The following is a 7,297-nucleotide window of genomic DNA, read 5'->3' on the forward strand; positions in this document are numbered from 1 at the left end:
TTGCATTAAAATTGTTTGTTTCAGAAGTTCTGACTATCAAAAATACTTCTATTTCGCCAACACGTTGAAATAATTCATATTTTATTAAATATTTATATACTTCTGAAAATAGGACATTTATTCTTAAGAAACTAAAATGCATTAAGTGGATATATTGGCACAGTTAGCACACTCAGCTACTAACCAAAAGATTGGAGGTTTGAGTCACTAGAGCCACTTCATAAGAGAGGTTAGTGATTTACTTATAGAAAATCAGTCAATGAAAAATCCTCTGGAGGAGAATTCTACTGTGACATATATCAGGTCACCATGAATTGGATTCACTCAACAGTTACTTTAACTGGATATTCATGTAAGTACAAAAAGTAAAGTTTTACAGATAAAATGAGATAAATATGACCAAGAAAACATTAGGACATTATGGGGAACTTCATTCTACATGGAAGAGAGACTGAAAAAGCAGAGTGCATGATGTTTGGGTTGAGTCTTGATACATAATCCTGTAAAATAGGAAGACAGGGAATTCTACATATAAAAACACATACAAAGTGAGCTGAGATATGAAAAAGGCAGTTTTTGTCGTTGTTGCTGGCTTTTTGTTGTTGTTCACTTCCATGTGAAAATTTATGTATATGAGACTGAAGTTCAAAGTCTGAGCTAGAGGTGCATTTATTTGTAGTTTATCTACATGTTAGTAGAGGTTGAAACTTTGAATGAGAATAAACTTTCTAGGGGACACTAGGAATTCTTTCCTAAAAAAAAAAAAAAAAAAAACAAGGAAATTTCAAGGGTTTAAGGACAAGCAGATGAAGAAAAGAAACTTACAAAACATATCATTTGCTACAGACATAAGGATATACTTTTATAATTTGTTGCAACAAATTGCCAAAAAGGAGTACACAACTGCAATGTTGAGTTACATAGTAGTTTATGAAATTGTAGTCATTGATGTTGACCTTTAAATAATAGACAGCTACTCAGTGAAACTTTCACAGGATAATGCAATAATGAGTTATTTGTTTAAAGATGAGTCCTCATTTATTGTTCTTGCTGATGATTATGGTTGTTGTTATTGTTATTGACATTATTTTGTGAGGAGTGTACCCACAGAATGGTAAGTAAAATATAAATGTATTGCACATGTAGTAGAAGGAGAGTTGGAGGAGTAATAAAAAAAACTCTTTCTTTATGTAATGGGCATGTAGTATATTTATTATTTGTGAAAGAGAAATAAATGAAAGATTTTGTTTCAGTTCAGCAAAAAAAGTTTACTAACATTTAAAAAAAAAAGATAAAAATGTTTGTGCATCATGCTTTATTCCGGACTAACTTGCATGCTTACCACAAAAAAAAGCAATATTTAAAAACTTTTCATGTATTTTCCTGTGAAGAATATATATAAATTCTTATCAGAATATAAAATGTCACATTTAATTTTATCAAGCCTAATATTCCAGAATAGTTCAATATTTTGGCATAGAATCCTTCAACATTGTAATTCAAGGCTTGATTATTTTTTTCATCAGGTTTTTTGGTTAGTAAAATACTAACCATCTTCCTCCAGTTTGGTTTTCAGGCTCTAGGTCTCTGCACATTTCATTATAGTAATTTACTGTGTGTTTTCTAGCTGCCCTTTGAAATCTTATGTTCAGCTCCTTTACTTCATAATTTTTCCCATTAACTTTGGCAATTCTCCATTCCAGAGCAAGGTTGAAAGTCTCTTTTCACATACATAATGATTTTTTTTTTCTTTATTAACTGTCTTTTTAATGGCCTTTTGCTTCCTTATTATATGATGTCCTTCATTTCATCCCACAACTCATCTGGTTTTTGAGGATTAGGGTTCAGTGCATCAAATCCCTTCAGATGCTCTCTAAATTCATATTCAAGGTTGTACTTTGACTCTCATGGACTTGTTTTAATTTTCTTCAGCTTCAACTTGAACTTGTATTTGAACATCTCAAGAGCTGGTTCACAATTGACCACTACCCTTCTGAATACCACACTGATGGTATTCAGCTTCCCCATTGACTCTTTGCACAAATGTAGTCAATTTGATTCCTGTATATTTGATCCAGTGAGGTCCATGTGTATAGTTGCTATTTATGTTATTGAGAAAAAGTAATTGGAAAGAACAAGCCATTGTCTTGTAAAATTCTATCATGCAATCTATGGCAATTTTCCATTACCAAGGGCATATTTTCCAGCCGTTAATCCATCTTCTTTATTTCCAAATTTCACATCCCAATTGCCAGTAATTGTCAATGCATCTTGATTACATATTTGATGCTACTGAGTAGAAAAGTTGGTAAAAATTTTCCATTTCTTCTTCAGTCTTATATTTGCATTAGTGAAGGATTCTGTAGGAAAAATATTGAATGACATATGAATTATCAAAAGAAGATGGAAGGAATACACAGAGTCACTGAACTAAAAATATTTGGTTTAAGTTCAACCATTTAAAGAGGTAGTATAAGATTTAGAACCACTGATACTGAAGGGAAAATCTCATGCTTCATTGAAGCCTTTGGCAAATAACAAGTTCCAAGAATTGATGGAGTACCACTTGAGATGTTCAACAAATGCATGCCATCCTAGAAGAACTCATTTATTTATGCCAATGAACTTGGAAAAGAGCTATCTAGCCAAATGATTGGAAAGAATCTGTATTTGTGCTCCTTTAAGAAAGATCCCACCACTTGTCTGTCAATTTGTCACAAAGTGATGGTTTGCATGTTGCTGATGCTGGAAGCTATGCTACCAGTGTTTCAATTACCAATAAGTCACTAATGTTGGAAAGATTACATGAAGCTTTCAGAATAAGACAAACTATCAGGAAGGATAAGGCTATTTCCACTTTGGGAAAAAAAAAAAGCCGCTGAAAAACTTATGATTAGTGGGGAATAGTGTTGCCTTTAGTGCCAGAACATAAGCCCCTCAGCTTGGAAGGCATTCAAATCATGAGTGGGAAAGAGTTGCCACCTCAAAGTGGAGGGGACCAGAATGATGAGAATGGGGTAAACTTCCTGGACCTTATTTTGCTTATGTAGCATGACTCAAAATGAGAGGAAATGACCAAAAACAGGCATTACTAATCATAATGTGGATTGTATGAAGTATGGATCTAGGAAAACTGGAAACTTTCAAAATTAGAATGGAAGGCATGAAGTCATATCTTAGGCATTAATGAGCTGAAATGGACTGGTATTGGCCATTTTAAATGAGGCAAACATATGAACTACTATGTTGCGAATTACAAATTGAATGGCGTGACATTCATTGTCACAGAGAATGTTCCAAGATCTATCCTGAAGTACAATACTGTCAGTGATGGGATGACAACCAAGACCAGTTCATTCTAGTATTATTTGGATTTACCCGCCAACCACTAAAGCCAAAGTTGAGGAAATGGAAGATTTTTACCAACTTCTGCAGTCTAAAATTAGCAAAACGTGCAATCAAGCTGATTGATAATTACTGACAATAGGAATGTAAAACTTGGAAACAAAGAAGCATCGGTAGTGGAACAATAAGAGGGATAGAGATGATGTTGGGGGGTCAAATGATAGGACCTCTAGTGGTGTAGTCCCTAAAGCATTTGACTGCTAACCAGAAGGGTGGCAGTTCAAACCCACCAGCCACTCTATGGAAGGAACACTGGGCAATCTACTTCCATAAAGATTTATTGCCTTGGAAACCCAAAGGGTGTCACTATGAGTTGGAATTGACTAGATGGCAGCAAGTTTGGTTTTTTTTTTAGTTTAATGACTAATTCAAAGCTAATACCTTTTTTTTAAACAGCATAAACAATAAATATACAAATGGTACTCCCCAGATGTAAAACATAAGAATCAAATTGACTACATCTGTGGAAAGAAACTAGGGATATACTAATATCATCAGTGAGAACAAGGCCAGAGGCTGACTGAGGAACTGATCATCAATTGCTCATATGCAATTTTAAGTTGAAATTGAAGAAAATTGAAACAAGTCCATGAGAGCCCAAATACGGCATTGGGTATATCCTATCTGAATTTGGAGACACTCTGAATAACAGATATGATGTAGAGGACACTAGTGACCAAAGACAAGATGAGTTGTGGGATGACATCAAAGACATTATAAATGAAGAAAGCAAATGTCATGAAAAGAAAGGAAAGGAAGAGATGACCAAAATGGATGTCAGAACAAATTCTGAAGCATGCTCTTGAACAGAGTATTTAAAGCAAATGGGAGACATGATAAAGTAAAAGAGCTGAACAGAAGATTTCAAAGGACAATTCAAGTTGTGTTAGGTGCTGTCGAGTCGCTTCTGACTCATAGTAAACCCATGCACAGCAGAACAAAACACTGCCTGATTCTGTGCCAGCTCCATGATCCTTGCTATACTTGAACTCATTGTTGAAGCCACCAAGTCAATCCATCTCATTGAAGGCCTTCCCTTCTTTCGTTGACCCTCCACCTTACCAAGTATGACATCCATCTCCAGGAAATAGTCCCCTCTGACAAAATGACCAAAGTAGGTAAGATGAAATCTGGCCATCCTCACTTCCAAGGAGCATTTTGCCTGCACTTGCTCCAGGACAGATCTGTTAGTTCTTTTGGCAGTCTATGGTACCTTCAGCATTCTTCGCCAGCACCACAACTCAAAAGCATCAAGTCTTCTTCGGTCTTCCTTAGTCATTTTCCAGTTCTCATATGCATACCAGGCAATTGGAAATATCATGGCCTATGTCAGGCATGCCTTAGTCCTCAGGGAGATATCCTTGCTCCTCCGCACTTGAAAGAGTTCCTTTGCAGCCGACCTGCCCAGTGCTACACATCATCTAACGTCTTGACTGCTGCTTCCATTGGCCTCAATTGTAGAACCAAGCAACGTGAATTCTTTGACAACCTCAATGTTTTCTCCATTTATCATGATGCTACTTATTGGTCCAGTTGTGAGGATGTTTCATTCTCTTAGAGGTTTTCATTCTCTTAGAGTTGTTCATCATTCTCTTAGAGTTGGAAAGTCAAAGAGGAAAAATGTGTTCAATATTTCTCAAATTGAAATAAATGAAGAAAAATTCAAGCCTTTAATTTGATATTGAAAGGCTCTTTGGATAAAATATTGAAGAATACAAAAGGATCAAAAGGAGATGGAATGAATACAGAATCACTTATATATCAAAATAATTGGTCAATGTTCATCCATTTCACGAGGCAACACATGATCAGGAACTGATGGTATTGAAGTAAGAAGTCCAAGGTGCACTGAACAAATTGACAAAAAATAAGATTCCAAGAACTAACAGAATACTCACTGAAATGTTTCCTCATACTAAGACAGCACTGGAGGCACTCACTCTTTTATGCCAATGAATTTAAAGAAAGCTACCTGGCCACCTGACTGGAAGAAAACCATATTTGTGTCCATTCCAAAGAAAGGTGATCCAATTAAATGTGGTAATTATCAAACAAAAAAGAAAACACCAAACTCACTGCCATCGAGTTGAGTCTGACTTTTAGCGACACCTCCTTGGGTTTCCAAGGTGTTGTCTCTACAGAAATAGATTGCCCAGACTTCCTTCCAAGGAGTGGCTGGTGGGTTTGAACTGCCAGCCTTCTGGTTAGGAGTCAAATGCTTTAGGCACTATGCCATCAGAGTTCCCAACTGAATAATATCATTAATATTGTAGGTAAGTGAACATTTTCTGAAAATATTCAAAAGCAGTTGCAGCAGTATATTGCTGTGAGAAATCCAAGTCAAACTCAGAAGAGGACATGGAAGCTGAAGCATCATTGTTGATGTCAAATGGATCTTGGGTGAAAACAGAATATCAGATAAATGTTTACCTTTGATTTATTGACTATGTAAAACCATTGGACTGTGGGGATCATAACTGATTATGGATAACATTGCAAACAATGGGAATTCCAGAATATTTAATTGTGCTTATGAGAAAAATTACATAGATAAAGAAGCAGTCATTCAAACAGAACAAGTGGATACTGAGTGATGTAAAACAGGAATGATGTTTTTTAAGGTTGTATTCTTTAGCCATAATTATTCATTCTGTTTGCTAAATAGTCCAAGGATCTGGACTTTATGAAGGAGAATGCAGCATCAGGAGTGGAAGAAGATCCAATAACAAATTGAAGTATGCAGATAGCACAACCTTGCTTTCTGAAGCTGAAGAATTGAAGCACTTACTGATGAAGATCAAAGACTACAGTCCACAATATGAACTATACTTGAACATAAAGAAACAAAACTCCTCACAAGTAGACCAATGTACAACATTGTGATAAATGGAGAAAAGATTGCAGTCAAGAATTTCATTTTACTTGCATGTACAATTAATTTTTAAAGAAGCAGCAGTCAAGAAACCAACTTACTAATTAGAAATGACTTAGAGCATTGGACAAATCTACAGCAAAACACCTCTTTAAAATGTTAAAGAGTTAAGATGTCACTTTGAAGATTAACTTGCACCTGACCCAAGTTGTGGTATTTTCAGTAGTCTCATATGCATGTGAAAGCTGAACAACAAATAAAGAGAACTGCAGAACACTGAATGCATTTGAATTGTGATGTTGGTGAAGAATATTGAGTGAATTATCGACTGCTTTGTTGTTGTTATTGTTGTTGTTATTTGCCATCGAGTCAGCCCCAACTCATAGCTTCTAGAAGTAGAAAAATATCTGTGTTGGTAGAAGTACTACTGGAATGCTCCTTAGAGGAAAAACTGGCCAGACTTTGTCTTACATACTTTGGCTATGCAAGAAGAAACTAGTTCCTGGAGAGGGATAGCATGCTTGGCTCGGCAAAAAAGGGAAATAATCTCAACAGAATGGATTGACACAGTAGCTGCAACAACTGGCTGAAACATAGAAATGATTATGAGGATAGTACAGGAATATGCAGTCTTTCATTGTACTGCACATGGCATCACTGTGAGTTGCATTGAACTCGATGGCACCTAAGAACAACAAGAAACAACCTTGATAATCTCAAAAATGTTATTTAAAAAATATTGGCCTTTTAAAGGTAAACTTTCCCTTTGTTTATTTAACAGAAAGTGTTAAATCTGGGATGTGAGAGCTTTAAAGGTGCTTTCACACTTTATTTGGTACCTGATTACTTGCTCTGCTACACTGCTAACAAATAGCTATAATACTCATTTCAAAAGTTACTTTAGTCATCAGTTTTTTGTTTTTGTTTTTGTTTTTGTTTTTTTATTATTTATCTGTTTTAATATAGCCCAGAGCTTAGATTTATTTCTCTGATCAAAACTTATCCTTTGGGAAGGAGATG

This window comes from Orycteropus afer, unplaced genomic scaffold (genome assembly GCF_000298275.1).
Source record: "Orycteropus afer afer isolate SDZICR_OR568_19922 unplaced genomic scaffold, OryAfe1.0 scaffold00911, whole genome shotgun sequence".
In the NCBI taxonomy this organism is placed as follows: Eukaryota; Metazoa; Chordata; class Mammalia; order Tubulidentata; family Orycteropodidae; genus Orycteropus; species Orycteropus afer.